Below are 14,368 nucleotides of genomic sequence, written 5' to 3'. Positions count from 1 at the left end.
TGTTTATCCAGTTTATCTTTACCCACTCCTTCGGTCTAATAGAATTAGCATGTACTATATGTTATCCTTTTAGCAAACAACAGATTTGAGAATGCATTGCATTATTGCGACATAATTCAGGGTTTTCACAATGACGTAAACTGCATCATTTCAACATTAAGCTAATAAAATGAGAAGTCCCTCTATATGATATATTGCCAATGCAATAGTCACATGCCTTCACACATCAGGGCTCCTGATACATCGGTAAGTGTAAACCTCTTTCTCACTTTTCTTCGGTGGTTGCGGATTTAATGTGCTGTGCCATCGTTCAGGTCATACTCATCTAAAAATAAAACAATCTTTAAAGAAAAAAAAAAATCTGAAAATGTTGACCTCCTAGCAAAGTCTGCAGCTAGCGTTACCAGAGGAGGAGCATGTGACTTGGTAAGACACAGCACAAGCTCAAAGGAAACAGCTGCTCAGTTCATACATTAGCACTTGGCAAGTGCACAAGAAGCAGGGATGTTTGTGGAATACCTCTGCACTGACAATTACAGTAAGTAGCCCCGGCATTTTCCTGTTGTTCTGTCCTGTGATAGTGGCATGCTTTTCTGTCAGTTCCCTATTGTGTCCCTACGATCACCCAGAACATTGCAGCCACAATGAAAGAAATCTGAAAAAGCAGATAAGCGCTTTACATAATTGCTGTGTGTACGTTTTTGTCGTGAACTGGTTAATGTGACAAAGGATGCAATTCTCCAGATCACAACCACAACCTATCTTTAGCCGAATTTCGGGCTAATTTTAGATCCCAGCACAGTTTGACAACTTTGCTATAGAAACTTTTACTTTTCCTTATCTTTGCTTGCGCAGGCAATGGCTGTAAAAAAAAGTGTAACTGCTGCTAATGTCAGGCTTCCATCTGGATGGCGGGATCTATGCTGTATGATGTGTGGAGCAGGCTTAGCTCGGCTCACAATACCTCTGGGCTGCTCACAACACTGTGGACATTCTTAACAAGTCATATGAGTTTTTTGTCTGCTAATCATGCTGGATACCAAGAGCTTGAGGCTGTCTTATGATTGTGCTTGCAAAAACATTGCCATTCCACAAAGCGTGGCTTTTATTCCCAGTATGAAATAACCTCTCGACGTTGTATAATGTGAGCGTATAGTTTTTATACATATGTTTATACATAAAATACATTTATATTATTTACACATACACATAAACAAAGACATCATGCAGAGAAATGGTCACATGTGTGTATGTGCATAATGGCATCAGTGATATCAAACCCATACTTTTTCCTCCAGCCCACTAAGTGTTGTGAGGGGTTAAGCTAATTTGCATAATGGGCAGGCTTTCATGTGGACATCCATGGAGCGGGTTGGAGGATGTCCGCCTTATCTCCACTGCAGGGTGTGGTCTGGGGCTTAAGTGGAAGGCCTCCAAAGGCATCAGGGTTGAGTGTCTGTAGAGTAACACTCCAAAGAAGTATTTGAACAAAAAATCGCCCAGGTGGGATGGGGCTTAAGACATGTTATATATATTTTCTTTTATTTAGGTCTAATTTTGATTACCATTTAATTTTTCTCTTTACTTGAACAAAATTTTAGGGTACTACTTAGTCACGTTTCATTTTTGACATGTTTTGAACAACCTTCGTAGGCAGAGGTGTATTTAGGTCTTCCGGCACCCAGGGCAAGAATTTAGTCACATGCCAACTAGCTGCTTCCCTCAATTCTCTCAATGTTCAGTGAAAACTGAGAAAACCAAGAAGAAAAGCTAGATGTCACATGACAGTAAGATTGGAAATCGCATATGAGTGAAGTGGCCATCTGATGACTACTGGAACCTGCAAGCAGAGCTGAATCCTGACAGAGAGTATATTACACGCTGTTAGGATTGGCTAAAAAGCTTCATTTTATAATTAAAGGGCATGTCCAGGTTTGAGATGGAAGTCTGCAGTGACTTGATGTGGATTCTCCCTTGCGGTCATGTCGGCAAAAGTATGCAATTTGTATACTTCTGGTCACATTCTGACGAGATGTGTCCAACCTCGCTGAAATCATTTCCTGCCTGCCCTCCCCTTATAGATATGCCTCTGTCTGTACGGAAATAAGAGGTTTATAAAACATTAAATCTGGTGCATGATATGTATTGTATATCAGTTTTGGGGGGTGATTTGCACCAGAATTCTTGTACATTTGCCTTAGTAAATCTTCCACTCTGTAGGTAGATACGCCTGAAGAAAACCATTACACAGTGGACCATTGTAAGCGTTGCATTTCTCATGAACCATTTTGTCTAGGGCTGCACCTAGAGTTCTCACCACATAAAAAAAACATTTGCTGTCCAAAGAATACACTGAGTCATCTCCAGACCGGCAATTTCATTTTTAAATACTACACACGCTGGCAATTGTGAGTGATTTTATAACTCTTGGAAATCCCTTATTAATGTTTGATTAATCTGTAGAAAAAAAAAAGATTACTACAAAAAGTCTAGGTGTAGCCCAGGCTTTATTGGTTCAGCTGCGCGTATTTCATGTGATTGCACATTTTACTGAGGTAGCTCATGAGGATAACAGTAGATATTGTCACTAGAGCTTTTTTTTATTTTTTGCATAGATAGATCAAGGTAAGGTTCATACAGAGTTTTTTTTTAAGATATCATTGAGGCAAATGTGCTCCAAATCCTCCTCAAAACTCACATTATATACTCTTTGAATACTGTTAGTAGTCAATTAATTGGAAAATCCTCATTGTTATTAATACCATAAACATTTGGAGCTTTTTCTGAGCATAAATTGAAAACCTGAAAATAGGAGTGACTTGTCTCTTCCTTGAGGAGGGTTTATTGTGGAATTCACTCTAAGCTTAAAGCAGCACTCCGGCCTTTTTTTTCCAATCCCTTTGCTAGAGATCATGTACGGGAGTGTAATGCATGTAGTTACAAACTCACCGATCGGCATCTTTATCTGTTTTTAACCCTGCTTCGGTCGCTCCGGCACCACATAATGGCTTTTGCAAGCAGCCGGGTCACTGTGTGTTCCAGAAGTCACTTTTCTCATTAGGGCTACAGAGCCTTGTTTTGAATTCCCATAGACTTGCATGAGAATATTTAAAAAATGTACCTTCACTTCACACAGTAACAACTGTGTGATTTGGCAGGTCACAACTGCAGTCACTGCTAAAAACGGGTGAAGACGCCTATCGGTGATTATGAGTCTAAATGTATTGCACTCACCTATGTGATCCCTAGCAAAAGGATTAAAAAACAGCACTGCCTTGGTGTGATTTCAGTGGACAAGCTTTGGCTGTCATTATACCTGTAATGGGTGCTATGAGTGACTCTACTGAGAGTGGGACAGGAGCTGGATGTGGCTCGCGACCTTCTCGCAGAGCTGAATGTGGCTATCAAAGTCAGAAAGGTTGGGGACCACAGCTCTAAAGTGTGGTTAAAATGGAATAAAAAAAACAATTCATAGAACTATAGAAAGACCAATGGGAACAAAATGAAGACCCACAGCATCATGCATTTTGAAAAAAAATACAGTAAAAAAAAATAGCTTCACAAAAGTTATATTAATATTTCTCCGTTGACTTACAGACAACATCTTTTTTTCCCTCAAGAAAAAGAAATGATGCAAAAATAGATCAAGAATTTGTTAATATATGAGATGCACAAATTAGATTTTTGCTTAAAGGGGTTTTGATTATAACAAGTTATCAGTGATCACCTATGCACAGGATGTATTAGATCGGAGAAAGGGTTAACGACAGATACCTGCACCGATTGCCAATATGGTGGTTGCACATAAGGTGAGCTGCTCTATTTAATCTCTGTGGCACGGTGGCAAGAGCTGAGCACAGTATTTCACTAGCTCCCAAGTCCTTTAGACTTGGAACAGAGCATATAAGAACATCACACCCTATCACAGGGGGATAAGAACGCTTTTTAGATATGTACACCATCGCCTAGCCCCCAACGTGTACTGTTGGTTGCCATGGTACCCTGAGGTCATCTGATGATCACAGAGTATTGTGGCCTGTTAGATCCTGCCATAAGCAGTGTCTAACAGGCAAAGTCAGTGAGATATTGACAGGTCTCATGCACTGTTGTACACGAGTATTGCAGTGCATGAGACCAGTGATCAAAGTAAAAAATATTCATGTCCCACAGTGGGACTAAGTGGCAAAGTTAAAAAAGTTAAATAAAATGTGTAAATAAACACACACATAAAGCTGTTTCGCCACTAAAAATGCAGCCTTTGTATTAAAAGAAAAATAAACAAAAAAGTACAGATGATTAGTATTACTGCATCTGGAACGACCCTATCTATGCAACTGTTATGTTATTTATTATGTATGGCGAACATCGCTAACAAATAAGAAAAAACATGGCAAACATGTCGCTTTTTCATCATACTGAAAGACAAAAAATTTAATGAAAATCGTTCAAAAAGTCATATGTAAAAAAGAATGGAACAACTGAAAATGCCAAATTGTCACACAAAAAAACAAACCTTAAAATGGTTCATTCGGCAAAAAAATATAAAAGTTTTTGTCAACATATAGAGTAGTAAGTAATTTGGGAGAAATTGTGTAACAAATTATGAGGTCCATTTTCTTCTATTATTCATTATGAAAATACAAATTTGGGACTAAAATAACATTTTAGCGAAAAAATTGTAATTTCTGTTTTCACATACACATTTTAAAAAATTGCCTGAAGCACCTCTGGGTGTCTGCAATCTGTTCTAGCCAAATTAACATTTCAAATACCAAATGTTGCTTCTTCCCTTCCGAGCCCTGCCATGTGTCCAAAAAGAAGTTTTGACTACATGTGGAATATCACCAAGCTCAGAAGAAAGTGGGTAAAAAATGGTACGCTTCACTTTTTCATCTTACCTTTTGCAAAAGTGAAAAATTTGGGGCTAAAGCAACATTTTCAGGAAAAATAAAATGAAAAATTTCAATATGACGACTAGTGTTGAGCGATACCGTCCGATACTTGAAAGTATCGGTATCGGAAAGTATCGGCCGATACCGGCAAAGTATCGGATCTAATCCGATACCGATACCCGATACCAATACAAGTCAATGGGACTCAAGTATCGGACGGTATCCCTGATGGTTCCCAGGGTCTGAAGGAGAGGAAACTCTCCTTCAGGCCCTGGGATCCATATTAATGTGTAAAATAAAGAATTAAAATAAAAAATATTGCTATACTCACCTCTCCGACGCAGCCTGGACCTTACCGAGGGAACCGGGAGCGTTCTTTGCTTAAAATGCGCGCTTTTACTTCCTTCCGTGACGTCACGGCTTGTGATTGGTAATTTCAGGTCCTGATGCCTATTTCTGCATTGAGGACCTGAAATTACGTCACGGCTTGCTGTGATTGGTCGCGTCGCGGTCACATGGGCGGCACGCAACCAATCACAAGCCGTGACGTAATTTTAAAAATGCGCGCGTCTCCTGCCTCCCGTGACGTCACGGCTTGTGATTGGTCGCGTCGCCCATGTGACCGTGACGCGACCAATCACAAGCCGGAATGTAATTTTAAATTCCTGAATGCCTAGAATTAGGCATTGAGGACCTGAAAATTACGTCACGGCTTGCTGTGATTGGTCGCGTCGCGGCCACATGGGCGGCACGCGACCAATCACAAGCCGTGACGTCATGGAAGGAAGTAAAAGCGCGCATTTTAAGCAAAGAAGGCTCCCGGTTCCCTCGGTGAGGTCCAGGCTGCGTCGGAGAGGTGAGTATAGCAATATTTTTTATTTTAATTCTTAATTTTACACATTAATGTTGTTTCGATACCGATACCCGATACCACAAAAGTATCGGATCTCGGTATCGGAATTCCGATACCCGCAAGTATCGGCCGATACCCGATACTTGCGGTATCGGAATGCTCAACACTAATGACGACCTATTGTTATCAAATTTTGGGTAGAACCTGTGGGTACAAAATGCTCCCTATACTGGATAAAATCCACGAGGGATTTAGTTTCTAAAATGGGATCACTTGTGGGGGGTTTCTGCTGGTTAGTCACCTTAGGGGCCCTGGAAATGCAAGAAGGTACCCGCAATCTATCTCAGCCAAATTTGTGTTCAAATGTGCTTCTTCCTTTCTGAAACCTGTCATTTGTCCAATCGGAACTTTCTGACCACTTGTAGGGTATAAGCGCATTCAGAAGAAACTGGGAAACAAATTATGGTGTCCATTTTGTTGTGCTTTCCTTTGTGAAAGTGAAAAAATTGAGGATAAGGCAACATTCTAGAGGAAATACTACATTTTTTAAATTTAATTTTGCATTAATTCCTGTGTATCACCTGAAGAGTTAAAAAAAATTATGGTAACAGGTTTGAAGTATTAGAGGGTTGTGATTTTTAAAATGGTATCACTTTTGGGAGTATCCAATATATAGGCCCCTCAAAATCCATTTAAATGTAAATAGGTCCCTAAAGAATCAGTTTTTTTTTAATTTCTTTAAAAAAATGAAATATTGCTGCTAAACATTTAACCCTTCTAACATTCTAACAAAATAAAATTATGTTTGAAAAATGATGCATATGTAAAGTAGACATTTGGTAAATGTTTTTTTTATTATATTTTATAGCATGACTAATTGGTTTAAGGATATAAAAATGTAAAGTTTGAAATTTGTAAATATTTCCAAATTTTCACTAAAATTCTGATATTTTCACAAATAAATACAAAACATATCTACCTAAATTTATCATTATCATAAAGTACAATGTGTCACGGAAAGACTTTCTCAGAATCACTGAGATGTTAAAGTGTTAAAGGGTTCCAGAGTTTTTACCACATAAAGTGACACCTTTGGTTTGGTCATTAAGGTCAAAATTGGCTTGGACACTAATGGGTAAAGGTACAAAGTAGGTTTTCTGTGTTATCAGCTACCCTACGAAGATGCTAAACACAGGATATTTCTATTGGGATAAATTGACAGGAAGTATACAGTGTATTCTAAAAACCTCCTGCTAGCTTAGCTTTTTCTAATGTATCTTCCATTGTAATAGGTTTAGGAGATAACCACAGGCAATCAGCTTGCTGCAGGACCAGCTCAAGGAACCCCTGGTGATCGGCTGATATTGTCCAGAAAAGCTCTGGTAGGTTATACATTTAATTTGCAGGAGAGATGTAGAATTTAGAATAACTGACCAATAATACAGTAATACTTGGGTGGACCAGATCTGTCTCAGCCATAGTATATTGGCAAGCCATACAACAATAATAATAGTCATCCTATATACTCTTGGTAATCAAATTGAATATCAAGCAAAGAGTACCCTAAAACATAACTTTTAATTGAACTTGATAAAATCGGTTTTCAGATTAAAATGAAAACTAACAGATAATGCATATTACATATATAGCATCAATTAAAAAAAAAGTGATATTGCATAAAATGCCCACAACAAAAACAGTACAAGAAGTACAAGAAGTGCGACGTCTCACGAGACTTCACAACTCTCGCGAGACATCGGCACTATCTTGAATGGAGCACGGTGACCCGCTCCACTGCGCAGGCGCCATATGCCCAGCCCTGCAGTGTGAATACATCATAACACACTGCGTGGCAGGATCTGGGGTCTCCGCTACACGAAGGCGCAGGCATCTGATGTAAGTTCACGGGCAGCGAGCAAGGCACATGCCCAAGAACTGATTGCAGAGCGCAGGCGCTGGTGACGTCACAAGAAAGAGAAGAGGCGGCGCACGGAGAACAGAGCTGGATAATGGACGGCTGCGAGGTGGTTGAGTCAGGGGGAGAAAACATACCTCCCTGACTCAATAGAGGTATGGCGGGCAATTTATAAAAGTCATTATTTCAGCATTCCTAGGGATAGTAAACATAAGAGCCACCTTCACAGAATGCAGCCTTAGTGCTGCTGAAGGTGGCTGTTTTATTTTAATAGGCCCTGGGGGGGTGACAGGTTCCCTTTAAGCAATATAATAAACAAGAGTGAGCCAAAATTGTTTTAGATGTGAGAGATTGATTAAATCATACATAAAACGATTACTTTGAGCTATTGATGCTAAAGATGGTTCTACAAGTTATCGATTCATGGGGTGTACTTAATTTTTCACACACTTTCTGAATTTTGGTCTAGTTTTTGGTAAATACATAATGACACAATGTACTTTGTCATCTGTTTTTGTTAATCTGAATTTTTATTTATGTAATTTTAAGACCTTTTAAGGACAATATTTTTTTTAAATATGCCCAGATACCATAAAAGTCAAAGGTGTAGTAGTATTTCTCATGACTGTATTTTTTGAGGTATAGTGTAACAAATGAGAATTTCACTCTGCTCTTTTTCTCTATAATACTTTTATATGCCAACCCAAATTTACCTTAAATAGCATCCTTTCTAGCAATGACCTGCAGGAAGCAGACAACAATTATGCTGTCTGATTGCTATCTGGGTGTGCAATGGTTAGGAACAGTTAAATAAATGTAATTACAGGATACCTTTATGATTCCAAAGATATGTAGTTGCTAAAACCTGTCCAGTGATTCAAATAGTATCAAATCATATATAAATGTATGTGATGGCTTTGCAAATCTAGAGGATCTCAATGCCCTGTCTCTCGGTTAGGCCACCGCTTACCCACTTCTGACTCAAAAACATTTCTCAAATCTGCTCCTTTTCCACTCAAAAGTCAACCAAAATGATGATAAACCATTAAACAGCTGAAAAACTCCCTTTGTGTCCTGCCTTAAAATGAACTCCCACCTCTTTAAAATTGTTAAAGGGCTTGTCGCAGAAACAAAATACATTTTAGTTAATAGATCTAGTGTCGAGGGGCGGTAGCCATGAGTGAGATACTCATCGTCCACGTCCTGGCACGCTACATGAAGATGGGGGTCCTGGCTGAATGTGTGAACTTTGTATATTGGCGCGCTACACCCTTGCAGGCCTCATGATGCCGGTGACTTTGCCAGGGCCAAATGAGAGACCTCCACTCAAAAATAAACAACTGTTTATTGAATATTAATTTAGTGGGAATCATATACATTAGAGGGTGCATAACTTCACAAATGTTTCTTTTATAACAAGGAGCATCTTTACACACAATCTCTCTATCTTTTCCAAGCTTACTTGTTTCCGCCTCAAGGTCCTCAGTCTTCACCACAGCCCAACACAGCACTACAGTCCAGTTAGTGAGAGTCCTATTCTCAACCAATGGTTCTGCGTCCTCTTTTCCTCTTAGGGGAAATAGTTTGCCAATATGGCCAGTACTTAGCTGCTCTGCTTGTTGATGCCTTGGAACTCTCTCCCGGGGCACTCTCTTTGTCTCACTTTACCAGCTCTGTCCTGGCCTGTTACCTCCATTCTCTGATGTGTCACTCTATCCTTTAGTCACATCTCCTTTCTATACTCTGGATCACACGATCCGTTGTCTACGTCTCCACTCACGGCAGGGACACCAACGTCATGCGGCTCTGCTCACTCGTCAGACCTTAGGTCTGTTTCTGGCACATGACTGTATCTGCACCAAAATGGTGTCATTAAAAACATCATCTTGGCATGCAAAAAATAAACACAGGTTATACACAAATAATAAACCCTCACCCAATCTGAGATCACGAAAAATGGAAAAGCTATGGGTATCGGAAAATGACGCAATTTTTTTTTTTTTAGCAAAATTTGGATTTTTTTCACCACTTAGATAAAAAAGAACCTAGACATGTTTGGTGTCTATGAACTTGTAAACAATCATCAGTTTTAGCATTTAGTGAACATGGTTAGAAAAAACAACTGTGGGATCGCCCTTTTTATGCAATTTCACAGCACTTGGAATTTTTTTCCCATTTTACAGTGCATGATATGTTAAAGCCAATAGTGTCAATAAGAAGCACAATTCGTCCCGCGAAAAACAAGGCCTTATATGGCCATTTTGACCAAAAAATAAAAAAGCTATGACTCTGGGAAGAAGGGGAGCAAAAAATGAAAATGCAAAATCAAAAATACCTCTGGTCGTTAAAGGGTTAAGATTACCTCAGCACAGGAGCCTTTTTAACACATCCAACTGTGGACCTTATTATTATTCCAAGATCTATTGATTAAAATGTCCTTTGTTCATGGCACAACCCCTTTAATACAGATTCGTTAATTGGCCACCCATAGCGCTATATAGTTATACATTTGTACAATGCCACACAAAGTACTATACAACCTGACACCTACACACATCTCCAAATATCACTGGACATGTGATCTCCGCTATTTACAGGAGTTCTTCTCTCCTTGTTTGTTTTACCACCAATCAAAGACTATTTACCCTCTAGGCATTACAAAAGCCCACAACCTACTATGACCTGCTCTGCACTAGTTATGCAATCATGAAAGGGGTTGTCCGGTCCAAATAGATAAGTCTGCAGTCACTCTGACCTCCAGAACACATGGTTGTGGACCTGTACTCAATAGGGAGAGAGGAGGAGGCTGCTGGCACCTCTGATGGCCTATCTCCCATAAGAAAAAAGGAGTGAGCAGGTTGGAATGCTATTGTTATTGCTTTTCTTGGTGAGGTGGATTAGGAACAACAGAGCTAGATTAGCTAGTTGACATCTGAAATAGCGAGTAACCGCACAGGTAGACTTGCTGGATGGCGCAATGAGCAGTGTAGACCAGTGGAGCTACTATGCTATTATGCTTCAATGAAAATGATGGCTTGAATAATAGTTCCCAGAATTGCACACTTCAAAGTTAGCTCTCACAAGTTTCCCCATCTCCTTCAGCTTCTCCTGCAGCTTCCAGCCGGCAAAACTCTGTGGCTCCTCCCCCTTGATTCACATGATCGTGACGCAATCGCAGGTCCTGTACCATTCAGATGTTACTTCTTCCGTTTAGGCAGGGAGCTGATTAATGCTCCCCTTCCCCCGCCGTGCGCTCGCATATCGAAATACCCCCCCTTAAAAAAACTTGGCCTGCCCCTGCAACCTGCTGGACTAAAAAAAACCAAAACAAACAAAAACCTTGCTCAGGTGCCGCCCCACACATCCTGGCGCCCCTAGACAAGTGCCTCAAGTGCCTAGTGGCAAATACGGCCCAGTTTAGGCCCCTAGATGAGCTACAATTTGAGAATAGTTCTTACTTAGTTTTGATCAAGCACTGAAAATTTCTCTGGATCCACCTGCAGATGTCGAAAAGAGACATATGGTAATAAATAACTTTTAAAGAGGATTTTTTTTAGTTTGATGTATAGGTGCAATCTTTTTAACACAGAGTGGGCATGCTGTTAGTGTAAGTCCAATTGTTTGGATAAAATTCGGATGTTATCCAGGTAGGTAAGGATCGAACCGATAAAGGACGTCATGGAAAGATTTACTCAAGAACTGCCGGAGTGTTGCACAGAACAAAAGAAAAGGCCATTCTGGGGTTTTTTTTTCATTTTTTCCATTTTTTGGGTTGGTGCAATGTCACCATTGAGGCGTGAGCCACACACAACGTCATGCAAGACCTGCTGATAAAAAGGAGAGGCGGGTATGCTAGGGGGTAAGAAGCTGCACTGAGGTCACTTGTAGTTGTTCCAGATTACTGTCCTGGCTAATGTCCTGTGAGTAGGATCTCCCATCTCTAGTCTGGATGAACAGCTCGGACAGAAGGTGTCGGTGCAGTGAGATACAGTGGAACAAGGTAAACAGACAGCACGTGGAAAGAGCTGCAGTCGCCAACTGGGATGGCAAGGAACAGCAGAGTTGGATATGCTGGACAGCACATGTAACAGTATAAAACAGTAAAGGTGAATATGCGGACAGGCATCTTGTAGCAGCAGAGATGTGTATCTAGTCAGGCATCTTAGTAGAACAGAGATGCATAGTCGTATAGGCATCTTGGAGCAGTAGAACCATGTATATAGTCAGTCACCTTGCTACATCAGAGTTGAGTGTGTGAACAACACCTTGGCATAGCAGAGTCGAGTGTGCTTTCAGCACCTTGAAATGGTGGAGCTGGAGAGACAGCCATGCACCTTTATAGCAGAGCCTAGTGTGCAGATAGCAACCTGGAACAGTATTAGGCTACGTTCACATTTGCGGTCAGCGCCGCAGCGGCGCCGCATGCGTCATGCGCCCCTATATTTAACATGGGGGCACATGGACATGCGTTGTGCTGCGTTTTGCGCCGCATGGCCGCAAGCGTTGGACGCAAGAAACGCATCAAGTTGCATTTTTTTTGCATCCAACTTTCGGCCAAAAACGACGCATGCGGCGCAAAACGCAGCGTTTTAGCGTGCGTTTTGCCGCGTTTTTGTTTGCGTTGTGCGCTGCGGCGCCGATGCTGCGGCGCACAACGCAAATGTGAACGTAGCCTTACCGTGTAGGCAGACAGGCACCTTGATATAGAAGAGCAGAGTGTGCAGACAATGCCTTGGAACAGCTGAGCTGGATAGACAATAAGGTATCATGAAATAGCAGAGCCAAGTGTACGGACAGGACCTAATAACAACAGAGCCAGTTAGGAAATCAGTAGAGATGAGTGAATTGATTCGTCAGTAGTCCTTGGCTGCTGTACGAATGCCGTGCTAACCTACTTTTCAATTAGTGGGCCCAGCATGACGTGATGCATGTGTCATGGTATAATAATAACTTTGTGCCAGGGCCCGGGATTACACATCCGGAGAGTTCCCAGACTTAATGGATTCTGGCAGATATGAAGTGTTTCATTTCATGCATTTCTGATTCCATACCCTGCTTATATTTGGCTGCTGCTGGAAATAAACTGAAGATCGGAGGGGGCATCAAGTGTTGAATCCCACCTATAGGATATCGATGACTTATCCTATGTGTAGGTCATTAATATAGACATAGTGGAAAACCCCTTTAATATTATTGATGACTCTTTTTTTAAGATACTATGACCCTGATTAATTAAAAGTTGAAATCCAGCTTAGCACAGTATAAAAGGTTGGTACATTTTTTGCGCAACTTGAGGTTGGGCAAAAATGTAACTACTTTTTGTCAGCTCCACAAAAATAGACGGAGCTGAGGTGAAGCTGGGACAGGGTGGAATGTGATGATGGGCTCCCTCCGTTGGTTGTAAGTGGCATTTTTGCGAGTTCTGCTCTTGGGCTCCCTCCGGTGGTTTTAAGTGGTACTGCTGCTCCTTGGATTTAGTAGTCAGCAGCTGCTTCCACTGATTGTCTTTCTGGCTCGACTATTTAGCCTGGTTCTATCCTTCAGCCTGTGCCAGTTGTCAATGGTTCCTGGTTGGATTCACATCTCTGCTTGGATTTCCCTGATATTCTGACCAGTTCAGCAAAGATAGGTCCTTGCTATGTTCTTTTGCAGTCCACTTGTTGTGGACTTAATCTTTCTGCACTTTCTATGTTTTTTCTAGTCCAGCTTGCCAGTATGGATTTATTCAGTTAAGCTGGAAACTCTGGGAAGCAGATTTATCCTCCACACCTTTAGTCAGGTGTGGAGATTTTTGTAAACTCTGTGGTGGATTTTTCTAGTTTTTAATACTGACTGCACAGTATTCTTTCCTGTTCTATTTATCTAGTTAGACTGGCCTCTTTTGCTACATCCTGGTTTCATTCTGTGTATGTCATTTCCCTCTCCACTCACAGTCAATATTTGTGGGGGGCTGTCCTATCCTTTGGGGATTTTCTCTGAGGCAAGATAGCTTTCCTGTTTCTATCCTTAGGGGTAGTTAGTCCTCCGGCTGTGACGAGGTGTCTAGGGTGTGACAGGAACATCCCATGGCTACTTCTAGTGTTGTGTTAAGCTCAGGAACTGCGGTCAGTACAGGTACCACCTCCTCCAGAGCACGTCCCATGTTGCTCCTAAACCACCAGTTCATAACAGATGGCCACTCGTCCAGTTCATAACGAGCTGTGATGTGTCCTATACCACAAATCTTACTCCAGTCCCTGACTGCAGTAAGATTTGTGGTAACGTGCACGGATGAGTTTGTCACTGTTAAGATGCCCCTGATTCATTTGTGTGCCTTTTAATGAATTAGGGGACTCTGAGTCCATAATGGTCCTGAACCCCTTCACTGTGGGGCTAATTTCTGTTTTTGCATTTTTCCTCCCCTTCTTCTCAGAGCCATCATTTTTTTATTTTTCTGTCCACATAGACATATGAAGGCTTGTGTTTTGTGTGCTGAGATGTACTTTTTAATTACACTATTCATTTTACCACATAGGTAAAACGGGAAACACGCAAAGTGGGGAGAAATTGTGAAATAAAAGAGCAATTCTGACTTTTTGGAAATTGTTTTTACTGTGTACATTTTGTGATAAAAATGACCTTGCTATATGATTTTGCTCATCAGTACCGTACTTTTTTCATTATTTTAGTGGTGAAAAAAAATCTGAAGTTTGCAAAAAAGTTTTTGGG

General features: G+C 40.8%; 1 protein-coding gene across 2 annotated transcripts in view; it reads left to right on the top strand.

Moving 5' to 3' along the window:
* The first annotated feature begins 402 nt into the window (after positions 1 to 402).
* The window catches only part of RASGRP3 (RAS guanyl releasing protein 3), a 137,498-nt gene continuing 123,532 nt past the window's right edge, over positions 403 to 14,368 (top strand). The window contains exons 1-2 of one of the 2 annotated variants that reach the window (XM_077283011.1): positions 464 to 538; positions 7,038 to 7,127. The gene's annotated coding sequence lies outside the window, so the exon portion shown is untranslated. Of the gene's footprint in view, positions 539 to 7,037; positions 7,128 to 14,368 lie in introns of both variants that reach the window. The other variant, XM_077283012.1, reaches the window with a different exon arrangement.

The sequence above is a fragment of the Ranitomeya variabilis genome, chromosome 2, assembly GCF_051348905.1.
Source record: "Ranitomeya variabilis isolate aRanVar5 chromosome 2, aRanVar5.hap1, whole genome shotgun sequence".
Classification (NCBI taxonomy): domain Eukaryota; kingdom Metazoa; phylum Chordata; class Amphibia; order Anura; family Dendrobatidae; genus Ranitomeya; species Ranitomeya variabilis.
This window is presented reverse-complemented; position numbering and strand designations above follow the sequence as displayed.